The sequence below is a fragment of the Acomys russatus genome, chromosome 30 (assembly GCF_903995435.1).
Source record: "Acomys russatus chromosome 30, mAcoRus1.1, whole genome shotgun sequence".
Lineage (NCBI taxonomy): Eukaryota > Metazoa > Chordata > Mammalia > Rodentia > Muridae > Acomys > Acomys russatus.
The window spans coordinates 21,330,317-21,343,717 of record NC_067166.1 but is presented as its reverse complement, the minus strand read 5'-3'; the positions used below and the strand labels follow the sequence as shown (position 1 = coordinate 21,343,717).

The 13,401-nt window shown below is 42.2% G+C and overlaps 1 protein-coding gene and 1 pseudogene across 1 annotated transcript in view; one reads left to right on the top strand and one right to left on the bottom strand.

The window, feature by feature from the left end:
- Positions 1 to 13,401, bottom strand: part of Taf9 (TATA-box binding protein associated factor 9) — a 720,252-nt gene that overhangs the window by 165,559 nt on the left and 541,292 nt on the right. The gene's annotated exons all lie outside the window — the stretch shown is intronic.
- Positions 8,895 to 13,401, top strand: part of LOC127212363 (baculoviral IAP repeat-containing protein 1a-like) — a 42,963-nt pseudogene continuing 38,456 nt past the window's right edge.

Here is a 13,401-nt window from a genome sequence, read left to right as displayed (position 1 = left end):
CTATTGTGGACCACTGGTCAGTCGGGTCTCAGATGTACATATCAAAGAAACAATCAGCAATCCAAGTAGGCAGTTCTTCCATTAGTGCCATGCCTGCTGCTGTCTTTGCAGCATACTAAAATGTCTTTTCTTTCTAAATGAAATAAAACAACAGAGAATGTGAAATGAAAATGCCCTTATAGATTTTAGAGTGAAAAAAATGCCCACACTTGAATATAAACTTGAACATAAAAATCTAAGACAGTATAATCAAATCAAATGCCTGGATCAATATGATTGGAAAAATAAGATATGACATACATATGCAGAAATATAATGTTCTTTAATAAGGGCATGTGAAGCACTAATGCATGCTATATATAATGCGGATGAATCATGAAAATGTTATGCTAAATGAATGTAACCAAATCAGAAGACTACATATTGCAGTTTAGTTTTGTTAAATCTCCAGAATATGTAGATTGTAAGAGTAAATTAGATACCCATCACTCTCTGCTTCCTGATAGAAGACACAATTTGACCAGCTACCTCCAGATTGTGGCACCATGATTTCCATGCCATAGTGACCGAGTTTCCTGCCTGAAGAGCTTATACTCTGGGATGGAGAAGAGTTAGAAGTCAGGCCAGTTCAGGCTTCTCTGAGATGTAACCTGGAAAGAATCTTCTTCTCTAGATGACTCTTCTTAAAATATTTTTTACTTATTATTTGAAAGTCTCAAGCATATATATTTGATTTAAAAGATACATCATATCTTTTTTAATATACATGACATATATTTATCTTTCTAAAATTTATTGACTGCATATATTCTGTGAGTTTGTGTGTTAAAATCCTTTGGCTATCTTCTTTAAAGTCTTTAGCATTTATTCTTTGAGATCTCATACATGTATATAATGTATCTTGATCATACACCCCCTTAGGCCTCCTCACATACCCCATACAGTTCCCTTTCCTGTCTTCCTGTCTTCTTCTTCTTTTTCTCCTCGTCCTCCTCCTCTTCATCCTCCTCCTCCTGCTCTTTTTACATGATCAACTGAATTTGACTAGTGCTGTCTGTACGAATATGGGGCCATCCTCTGTACCATAGGAAACCTACAATGGGCCACACCTCTGGGAGAGAAAAAAGAGACTCTCTGTCCCATAGCATCCATAAGTTGTCAATGAGCTATTCAATTGGAGTAGGACCTTATGACCTCCTCCCTTGCCTATACTAGAATGTCCACTGGCTTAATCTTACGAGGTCTTGTGCAATTAAACACAGCTGCTGTTAAGCTCATGGGTTCAATGTCCACATCATTAAAAACAACATCTTACAGCTTTCTTCCTCTTATTTTCTAGCTCTTATTTTTTTCTGCCCTCTCATTCTTGATGTTCCATAAGCCTCATGGGGTGAGGTTGATACAGATATTTTATTTAGGCCTGATCATTCAAGAGAGACTTATTCTTAGCACTTTGGCCAGATATGAATCCATACATTGATATGTATATGTATACTATATGGATCTGTAATCTTCTGTCCTCTTCAGGAGGAACTTCTTTGACTAAGACTGAGAGCAGCACTATCTATGGTAATAAACATTAATATACAGACAGCAGCTTGACAATGTGACCTAAAGCAGAACAACAGTAATAGGCTGCCGCCCTGGGTGGCTTTGGAGGTCAGCATGACACAGCCTGTAATTATCTGAAAGGAGAATCTCAATTGAGGAAATTCAAGGATCAGATTGCCCTGTGGACATGTCTGTGGGATACTGTCTTGATTGTTAATCAGTGTAGAAGAGCCCAGCCTACTGCAGGCAGTTCCATCCCCAAGCAGGTGGATGAGTTATATAATAAGGCTAGTTGATTATAATCTGGTCTGTGAACCAGGTAGCAAGCAGCATTCTACATATATATTTTAAAGATTTACTAATGTATTACTTTACAGTATTCTGCCTGCATATAGGACAGAAGAGGGCACCAGACCTCATTTAGCTGGTTGAGAGCCACCATGTGGTTGCTGGGAATTGAACTCAGAACCTTTGGAAGAACAGCCAGTGCTCTTAACCTCTGAGACATCTCTCCAGGCCACCATTCCACACAGTTTATGCTATACTTCTTTGACTGTGATGCGAGTTCCTTAGTTGGTGGTAATGCTGTGTGGAATAGCAAGCCGACTTCCCTCAGTGATGGACTGTGGCGTGGACTTGTGAGCTAAAATAACTCTTTGCTTTCTAAGTTGCTTTTGGCTTTTGGTCGTAGTATTTATGACAGCTTCAGAGGGAGTGCACTGGGGATGGTTAGGCTCTGCACTTCCTGCCTGTAGTTTGGCTCTTGGTTGTTCCTGCCATTAAACCTTCCCTCCCATCAAGAACCCTAGCCCTCTGGAACCAACAGCCCAATTAAATACTTTCTCCTAGAAGTTGCCTTGGCCATGGTGTTTTATCACAGCAATAGAAAAGTCACTAATACAATGAGGAAGAAAGAGTCCTCCTGAGGAAGTAGATCTTCTTTGCCTCCCTTGACCCTCCAATCCTGTCAGTTCTGTCCTTACCTTCATCTCTTCCCTCCACATCCCACCTTCTGCTCCCACACTACTGTTTCCTATCTGGCCGATGCATTTCCTTCTTTTTGTTGCTCCAATTTGAGGGGCCTTGTGTACCAGCACCGTTTCTAAGCCACTTAGCAGGGAGGGAATGAAGGAGCTGCATGTTACAAACCACAAGAGGGTGGCAGTTATGACAGCTTCTCTATGTGCAGTAAGAGAAGTGAAAGACTCAGCATTCTTGCTGATGTGTTGCCAGCCCAAGCCATCCCAAGCAGGTAGTGCTAAAGAACGGGTACTCATTAGTCCAGATACCTGCTAAATGTTTCCTGAAACCAATCACATCCCAGCCTTTCAGTCCGCTAGTTCATCAAACCAACTATGTGGATACAAAATTATTTGCTCACATGGGAAATGCCATGTGGAGGCTCAGTGTGCAGCTGTCATGAGCACTGAGGTTTACTGAGGTGGACATCGGGCTCTTTGTTTCTGCCCAAGGTCTGTGGCTTGTGCAAGGAGAAATATGGCATTTTTTTGTGTTGCTGTTTTCAAATAATTTTAATGAATATATTAACTTTTCTGTAAGACTGAAAAAAAAGAAGTAAAGTAAAAGTTTTATGGAGCTAAGAAGATTTAAGAGAAATGGAAAACCAACTACTATAGCAGTATTTCTTTTGGGGTGATAAATTATTTGAAAATTACTGATGATTGTACCAATCTGTGAAAGTCCTAAAACCTATTGAATTACACTGTAAAGAGATGAATTTATGATGTGTGTATTATATCCCAATAACATGTGATATTAGTAGTGAAAAATGGTTGAAAGTAGGAATTTATGTGATAAAAGTGTGTAATTGTGTCTTACCTGGAGGATGAACTACCAGAAAAGATGATAAAGTATCTGAATGGAGAACATATCCCTGACCCAGACTCTGAGGAAAGGAAGTTTATGAAAATCTACCATTTAGCTGACTTTTTAGAGGTGCTGAATAGAAACATTTAGAATTACTCAAACCTACTTATATATTTAGTTTGAAACACTATACTATAGTGGTTCTCAACCTTCCTCATGCTGTGACTCTTTAATACAGTTCCTCATGTTGTGGTGACCCCAGCCATAAAATTATCTTTGTTGAAACAAAATTATCTTCGTTGCTACTTTACATCTATAACTTTGCTACTGTATGAAACTTAATGCAAACATCTGTGTTTTCTGATGGTCTTAGGCGGCCCCTGTGAAAGGGTCATTTGACTCCAAGGGGTCACAACCCACAGGTTGAGAACCATTGATCTATAGGCTATTTGGGGAATGTCAAGAGCCTTTATTGAAGACACAGTATATTTTATGACCACAATGAATTATTTAAAAATCTCTTAGGGGCTGTGATAAAAAGTTGATACAGGAAGCTGATTGTAGACGATAGTGGATGTAATAAAGTGTAACTTTCTAATTGCTTCATCTTTAACTGATAGGGCTTTAAGAATGCGTTAAGTAGGGTTGGCTAGGTGCCTCAGCAGGTGAAGATACCTGTCTGTAACCCTGATAACATGAGTGTGATTCCAGGGATACACTGCCTTCCACATAGTTGCCGCGTGTGTGTGTGTGTGCGCGCACACACACGATGTAATAAAAGAATGCATTAAACTATCTCACATTTGGGAGACTGAGGCAGGAGGATTACCACAAATTCGAGGCTGTCCAAGACTATAAGGCGAGAGTTCTGTAAGCTCAGTGGCACTGGTGTTCTCTCTGTTAAGGAGCTGGTGCATGGCTTTCTTCTTTATTCCTCTTTTAAAGGAAAGTAATAATTAAGCTATGCAAGGAGAAAGGATTTAAGATGCTCCCAGAGGATATTTATTTATTTGTTTATTATTATTGTTATTCTATTTGGGGGGAGGGGATTTTGAGACAGGGTTTAGCCCTGGCTGTCCTGGAACTCCCTCTGTAGACCAGGATGGCCTTGAACTCCACCTGCCTCTGCTCCTGAGTGATGGGACTAAGGGCCTGTGCCCCCACACCTGGCTATCCCAGAGTATGTTTAAATCATCTTGCTTACTGTTGCAAATGATTGATGAAAAGTTTCAGTTTGATTCAGGTGGGAAGCACTGCTTCATTGCCTGTGGGAATCTGAATATCTGAGGTTGAACTGAAGGTTCTAGTTAATGAGATAACCACTAGAAGGGGCTGGTTAGCTCAGAAAAGCAAGTCCTAACAAATGGTGAAAATCTTAGAATTTATTTGGGTAACTCTTAAAACTCCCAACTTACAGAATTAATTTACTAGATACCAGATAGAGATAAAATGGAACAAAAACTGGCTAGGTTTCTTGATTCCTGGAGAAGTCACATCTCATGTCTGAAAGTTTTTGCAAACCTGTTTTCAAAGTTGCTGGGGTTGGGTTGGGTGGCTGTTTGGAGAGAGGGAGTTAAGTTTATATGCGGCTTTGAACGATAGCAGACTCTCTGGGCACTTCAAGTAGCCACTGTCCACTGGGCTCTGATGGAGTCACACTCCTCTGTTTCAATGAAGTAGTGGCCACTACTGGAGCCTGTCACCACAGTTCATGCCTGTCACCCAGGATGGTCACTGAGATGCTTGGCTAGGAAGTCATCCAGACTCCTGACCTGTCTTTCCCTTGGGAAATCAGTTCTCGATTCATCAGCAGACTTTAATTCCTGTTACAGAGAGACACAAAATCCTGATATGTGAAATTTCATTGCAGGAAAAGCCCTGAGGAAGAAGCAGGGCCCTGACCATCCTCAAGGTAAAAGGAACTCAGGTGAGCATTAGCCAGAGCCAGTGCCTGGCACACACCAAAATCCTTAAGAGTGTGCATGCGCTTGACTCACTGTTCTTGTTTCAGGAATTTACTCCAAGGACATCTTAAAGCTTGGAGAAAGGTTGTGTTTTTAGCATGCCCATCCTTGTTCATGAGGAGAAGAATGGCAACAGCACAAATGCACTATTGTAGAGGAGCAGTTAGCCATTAGGAAGTGTTAATGAGTTAGACAACAACAACAAACAAAAACAACAAACAAAACCCAAAGCAGTGCAGGTAAAGGAGATTGATTGCCTGGCAAGCTGAGTTCAATCCCTGGATCCCGCAGGGGGGAATGAAGGGGGTGGGGGGGGGGGGAGGAGAGGGGGGGGGGGAGGAGAGGGGGGGGGGAGGGAAAAGACAAAACCAGTTTCCAAAAGTTATTCTCTGACCTCCACACGAACACTGCGGCATGGGTGTGCCCACACTCACAAATCACAAATACACACACACACACACACACACACACACACACACACACACACACACACATGTTATGGGGAAATTAAGGTTCTCCTCTTGGGTTCTTAGTCTTGTTAATTAAAAAAAAAATTAGAGTCAGAAGGAAGCTCAAGGTTCAGAGAAAAGCGATGAGGCAAGCAAGGTATAAATCACAGCAGCTGCCAGACAGGAGAGAAATGGAGAAGAGAAGAGAAAGTTATGCCGTTGAGTTAGGACTCATGAACACAGACAAATTCAGCAATGGAGTTCAACAAGCAGCTGAGTGAGTTGAGAGTGGAGGTCTTCAGAGAGCCGGAAAGTCTAAAGTGTCAGGAGTCCATCTAGGCTTTCGGTCTGACTCCATCAGAGCCCAGTGGACAGTGGCTACTTGAAGTGCCCAGAGAGTCTGCTATCGTTCAAAGCCGTGACTACATGAAATAGGAAAAAAAAAAAAAAAGGAAAACTTACAGGTTTAAAGAATTTCATTTATTCATTACTTTTATGTATACAGGTGTTTTGTCTGCATACATGTCTGTGAAACCAGGTGCATACCTGGTGCCCATAAAGGCCAGAAGAGGGTGGCAGATCTCCCTGAAACTGGAGATAAAGACCACTGTGAGCTGCCATATAGGTGGCAGGGAATGGAGACCAAGTGCTCTGGGAGACTATGCAGTGTTTGCAATCATGGAGCCCCCAAAGCTACAGTTCTTTAGTTAGAACTGAGAAAAGTGGGCAGGCTTAGCAGTGCTGCATGGTGGGAGCACTGTAAATAACAGCACTATCCTGGAGGAGACAGTGATTGCTCCTGGTGTCTTAGTATGCCTTTAGGTGAATCACATTTCCTGTGCAGTGGTCTCTTGGCTAGGTGGTTGACAAGTCAGTTGTATTAGCTCTTAAAAGAGGAGACAGTAATATGTAATGTTTTAATCTTTGGAGCAGATCAGAATGTCTATAAGGGCATGGGAGTGCAAAAGGAAGAACTCAGACAAGGGACTAAAATATACTGTTTGCACAAGGCCTGATTGCAGCACTATCTTTAGTAGCTAGCTAAACAATATACAAGTAGTAGTGGGAAAATGAAAACTGTTTATTCTTGAAGGGAACCCAGAGTCTTATGCCTCTGTCTACTATTACTTACCTTTCTAGGTCCCTGCAATGCCCATGGCTGTGCTGGCTGAGGCAGCTAAGTGGTGGGGTGCTTTCCTGGTCTGCAAAATGCCTGGGCTCACTCCTTAAAACCCGCCCCAGACTACTGAAGGAACTAAGTAAGGGTTTGGTTAGTCCAAGCCTGTTAGCTAAAATAGAGAACCTGGGCTCAATCCTTAATACCCATCCCAGTACATTATATGCATACATACATAGATATATTTGTATATGTATTTGTATTTGCTATATGTATTTGCTAATGAGACAGTGGGGGCAGCAGCAGATGGCTGGAAGCCCTTTCTGACCTGGGCTGCATTCATCCAAGGGAGCATGCTCAAGAAGAGCTAGCTTTATACGAGCACTGCAAGAGGCAGACACTGCAAATATTACTGGAAATGTCATGCAGAGCTGTCGCCTTCCTCGTTTAGATCTGGGTCGGGATCTAGGCCTGGCAACAGTCTTAACTGGTCAGAATCCTTCCTTAATAAACTATCTCTTTACCTGTAACTATCCCCATGCCTCATATAACCACTGTAAAGAATTACAAAAATGTGGGGACCCTAGTAGCTGCCTGCCAGACTCAAATCCCCACCTGCATCTGGAGTGGGGCATCATCCAAGTAATTGCATTGAATTGTCTGTACCAGGCTATGGAATTTTGTATATATTTTTCCTCTAACATGCATGGTAAATATATACCCACATCACAACAATGGTCCCATTATTAACATTTCGAACTGGTTTTGGTGATACAAACCTGTGTAGCACTCTGTAGGCTGAGGTGGTCTGGGTTGGGTGTCTTCAGGCTCTTGGCCTCTTATTCAAACAACTGAAATTAAAGGCTCAGAGATTTTCAAAAGAAGCAAAATAACTTTATCTGGAACAAAGCGACAGTACAGACTTAGCGAGGGATACACTGTCAAGACTGACGTATGGCTGTGTGAATGAGAGCACTGCAACACCCTGACTAGTGCTCGGGGCTTTCATTCATGGGGTTGAAGAAATGGAGGGGTTTGGGTTTGAGTAAGGAGACCGGTTCTTTATCTTGTCTGACAGACTTAAATGAACCAAGCCTTTAGTCCCTCAGCATGACTCTTTCCATAATGCATCTTTCTCCTACGCATACCTAAATTATGCATAATAAATAAAATGGTCAATGGGCAACTTTCCATAAATGTTTACTTGAGGACAGTTTTACTTTCCTGCATATGCACGCCAAACCAGTGTGTGTAGGCGAGATCAACCTGTCCACTCTTCCTTCCTAATGCATTGCTGCTACACTTGGCTAGAGATAGTGTAAACCTGAATAGTGAAAGGAGCTCACTGCAGGGTGGATCTGAAGAAGGGATGTATGTAGAATATATAAGTTATAACAAGAGGAAGATGTGCATAACCCAAGCCAAGCAGGGTCCCAGGCTAAGCAGTTTCCTATGCTGCCTGCCTGGGCTACAAGCTCTAGACTAGCATGAGACACATAGCATAATCTCAGAATAACAAGAAAAAAAGAAAAAAAAAAAAAAAAAAAAAAAAAAAAAAAAAAAAAAGAAGGGGCTGGAGAGATGGTTCAGTGGTTAAGAGCACTGCCTGCTCTTCCAAAGGACCTGGGTTCATTTCCCAGCACCCACATGGCAGCTCACAACTGTCTGTAACTCCAAGATCTGACACTTTCACACCAATGCACATAGATTAAAACTAAAAAAAAAAAGAAGCGTTTGAGGCTGGAACCAGGTCTATTTGTCTTGTCCATTGTGGGTCCTCATGGCCCAGCCCACTTGCTTGAGACACAAGTAGACACAGTGATGAATCTTGAGTAAGCAGATGAAAACCAATGTTTTATAATTCTCCAACAACTTCCTTGTTGTCTTGACCATTCAGGTATTTCCTTAAGTTCTTCTGCCTTTTTCAAAAGCTGAAAATGTGGTCTGCATTTACATTTTTATTCCATTTATTTGGTAGTGTGTGGCAGGGGCATGAATATGTCTATCACCATGTCAATGTAGAAATCAGAGGACAACTTGTGGGAGTCACTTCTCTTTCACTGTATGGGTCCCAGGTTAGCTGCAAGTGTCTTTCTACACTGAGCCACCTCATGGACCCTAAATTCAAGTTCTTTATAGTAAAAACATCACTATCACCATTACCTGCTTTCCTTTCCCTTTTAGAAAATGGCTGAGCACAGAGAGGCCTCTGAGGAGCAAGTCATTGAGTTTGATTATGATTCTCTGTGTGAGCTCTCTGTTCTCGTTGGTGTGGATACAGTTCAGCTGGTAAAGAGCCAAGCAGAAGAGGACCATCAAGAACGGATGAAAATGAAAAAAGGCTTTAACTCACGGATGCGCAGTGAGGCCAGACGATTAAAGACTTTTGTGAACTATGAGTCGTTCAGGTCATGGACGCCACAGGACATGGCAGCCGCTGGGTTTTACCTTACTGGGGTGAAACTTGCGGTGCAATGTTTCAGCTGTAGTTTAATCCTCTTTGGCACCAGCATCAGGAAACTTCCCATAATAAGCCACAAGAAATTACGTCCAGAATGTGAGTTCCTTTTGGGCAAGGATGTTGGGAACATTGGCAAGTACGATGTAAGGGTGAAGGGTCCAGCGAGGACTCTGAGAGGTGGCAGAGCTCGGTACCAAGAAGAGGAGGCCAGACTGGAGTCCTTTGAGAGCTGGCCGTTTTATGCCCACGGGACATCGCCACGTGTTCTCTCCGCAGCCGGCTTTGTCTTCACAGGTAACTGGGTTCCATTTTGAGAGGTGTTTCTGTGGCATTTAAAATTTAGGTTCCATTTTGTGGGAAATATTTTGTTAATGAACCCTTATTTGTTAACTGAGTTATGTTCGACTTAATGTGTATTTCATTACATTTCAACTTTAATAACTTTGCTTCTGCTTTAGTATATATACATGTAGTGTAGCGTTATTGGTTTGCTATTTTTGTATGTATGATATACATACACACATGCACACACAAATGTGTGTGTATAAAGTAAAATGCTACTTTTCTTTAGAGTACCAGCAGTGGGCTAAGAGCGTAGCTGAGTGCTAGAGCATCTATGTAGCGCCTACAAGGTCCTGGTTGTGTAAATGGAGGATGGCCATGGTAAGGGACAGAGGTCCGGAGCTCAGAAGGGGGTCATTTAGGGCAGTGGGGCTGTGGCCAGGGATTCAGCCAGAGAGGCCGTGGAAGAGCAGGGATGCTGCAGTCTGTCTTGTTCTGGTTCAGTGTGATCAGCTCCAGGACACACCTGGTGCCATTGCTGGCCAGTCACACACTTGCCTGCATCTGTAGGAGAAAGGGACACCGTGCAGTGTTTCTCCTGTGGTGGATGCTTGGGAAACTGGGAAGGAGGAGACGATCCCTGGAAGGAGCACGCCAAGTGGTTCCCCAAGTAAGTGGATAATATTTCATGATTAAAATTTTAATATTTTTACAAAGAAAAATAAAACTAGAGACAAAAGAGCCACATTGTTGGAGAATTTCCTTGAGTTTTGATCTTTCTCTCTCATTTTTAAAAGATATTTATTTATTTATTATTATGTATTCAGTGTTCTGCCTGTGTGTAGATCTGCACAACAGAGAGGGTACCAAATCCCATTGTAGATGGCTGTGAATCACCATATGGTTGCTAGGAATTGAACTCAGGACTTTTGGAAGAGCAGATAGTGCTCTTAACCTCTGAGTCATCTCTCCAGCCATCTGATCTTTCTCTTATCCAATATGGGATTACCCTAGAACTTTTCAAGTGGTCACACAGTGCTAAGTTTAAATTATATAAGTATATATTTTTTCTATTTTTAACATTATTGTGTTTTCATTTTTTAAATATATTTTTGGTTTGGTGTGTGTGTGTGTGTGTGTGTGTGTGTGTGTGCATGCACGCGCGCACATATGTGAACTGCAGATTGACCAACTTGTCTTCCCTATTACTCTCTACCTATCTTTAAACAGGGATCAATGAACCAGAACTCATAGATTGGCTAGACTAGTGGGCCAGTGAGTGTTTAGGGGCTGCCCATCTCTGCTAACACGGCTAGGGTTAAATAAACGTGCAATCATACCCCACCTTTATGTACACACTGGGGCTCCAAACTCCAGAGCCTCGTGCTTTTGCTGAGCCATCTTATCTACTAACCATCTACGTGTTATCACAAATACTGAGGTAATGTCTTGTCAGGCAGCAGTCCCATGACTTACTTTAACTAAGTCTCCACAGGGGTGGAAATGCTGTATAAATGAGAGAAAGTAAGAGTTTCAAGAGCATTACAAGTGGTTTCACATCCTGTGGAATATGCACTAAATGAAAATGCTTGCTGGATGCAGTGTCACACACCTGTAATCCTAGCACTAGGAAGGTAGAGATTGGAGAATCAGGAGTTCAAAGCCACCCTCTACTAAAAGGCAAGAGGACCAGATATCTAGGTTGCTCACATCTTAGTGCCATAAGAGAAAAGAAGTGCTGCTTCAGAGATTCAGGATTTTTGTTATTGCGGTGGTCTTTAGATTCCTGCTTAGAAAAAGCATATTGTAATTATTTTTAGTGATCTGTTTAGTACTGGCTTTAGAATTTCTTTGTTTTTATTTCTTGTTTCTGTCAATAAAGATTTACTTTTATTTTTATTTTTTACTGGTTTTCAAGCTTTGATTATGGCATATCTCATAAAACCGAAAGGAACAGTGTAATAAGCACTTGTCAGCACCTGGTCAGGAAATGTTTCATCTACCTCCTGCCAATGTTTTCTATGGTATAGCAATAACCAGCTACTTCAAAGTGACTTCCAGGGCCACAGAAAGCATTTGTTCCTATCACAGCATCTAAGACTTTATGACAAGCTGAACCACAGCAGCATTGCATCTCCTAGGAGAAGCTGGCACTGATACCTAGTGTCAAATATCTGGATCAGCATTCAAATGCCCATCTCCCTCCATCTCTTAATTTTTAAAAAAATATGCATGTGCATGTGTGTGTGTGTGCACATGTGTGCATGTGTGTGTGTGCATGCATGTGCATGTGTGTGTGTGCACACGTGTGCATGTGTGTGTGTGTGCACGCGTGTGCATGTGTGTTATTGTTCATATGCCAGGATGTGTGTAGAGGCCAGAAGATGGCCTGCTGGAGTGGTCTCCAGGTATCAAACTCAGATCACCAGTCTTAGTAGCAAGCACAGCTGCCCTCTTAGCTCTCTTGCCAGCCCAGAATTACAGATTTCATTTTTCTTACTTTTTTTCCTTGTCAATTTTTAAAAAAAGAAATCACTTAACCTGTCCTGTATAATTTCCTACAGTTTGTACTTGGCTTAGTTAATTAATTATTGGCGTGCTGTTCTATAATGTCAGCAAACTGGTGCTGTGGTTGAAAGGGCTTTTATTTTATTTTATATATATCTCATCATATGTCTCATTATATATCCCAAGCTGGCCTCAACTTGGCCATCTTCCTGCAGCAGCTTCTGATATGCTAGGATTGTGGCTGTGCACCACTGTGCCTGGGAGACGTTAATTTTCTTTTCAAATACTTGTAGTCCACTACTGTGTACAGGAGGGTTCCTGGGTAGGTGCCAGATCACACCTGAGATAACTAGGCAAGTATTTACAAGACACCTTGCACACGGGCAGCCATGCTCACACAAATGAAGGGCTATCTAGGATTATGTTTAAATGGAAACCTAAATGTGCACAATTCATGTAGGGTGAGCAGCCTTTAAAAAGTCTTAAACTATATAGCAACCTGTTAGAAAATTTACAGAAAAAGCTACGAAATGACATAAATTAAATAAGTGATCTTGGGCTTGGGTTTGCTGAGTGGTGAGATGGCAAGAAAATTTCACATCTTACCTTCTTCATGTAAGTTATTTGGAAAAGAAGTCTGAAAGAAAGTAAGAGAAGGTGAGGTTGGAAGGGAAGAGGGGATGAAGCGAAAAGAAAAAAGAGGTGAACACAGTAGTAGAGGGAGAAATGGTTCCTGAAAACCAGTGAGGTGCTTATAGGAATGACAGGGCCATGATTAGCAGATCATAGGATTCCACCATGGCTCCTTGAGAGTTGGCAGTGTACCCTGCAGATGTACTTGCTGCACTGTACCCCAGATAGAGCCCACACTGCTGCTCCTGGGCTTCTAAACCAGTTTTGGCCCAGATTGTGTCTGCTTGTCCTCAGGGTCCTGTATTGGTGTTGCTGGCTATACTCTGGCCAACTGCCAGCCGCACCATTGACAAGGAATCATGTGATCAGCTCTAACTAGAGCTGCACATCTGCCTCCAGTGGTCCTTTGCCCCTTCTCTGACACAGAGCAGAGGAAACATAACCCACACAGGAAGAGGAGACAGTCCAGCGAAGGGCCCCACAGCTGGAAGAAGTAAGGCCTGCTTACACAAAGAAGAGCCAGGCAGAGGTGGACTGAAGCAGGCTTGCACATGAAGGCTGCTTGACTTCCAGCCCTGAAATGAGGCGCTGATCCTCTCAGAACCTTGA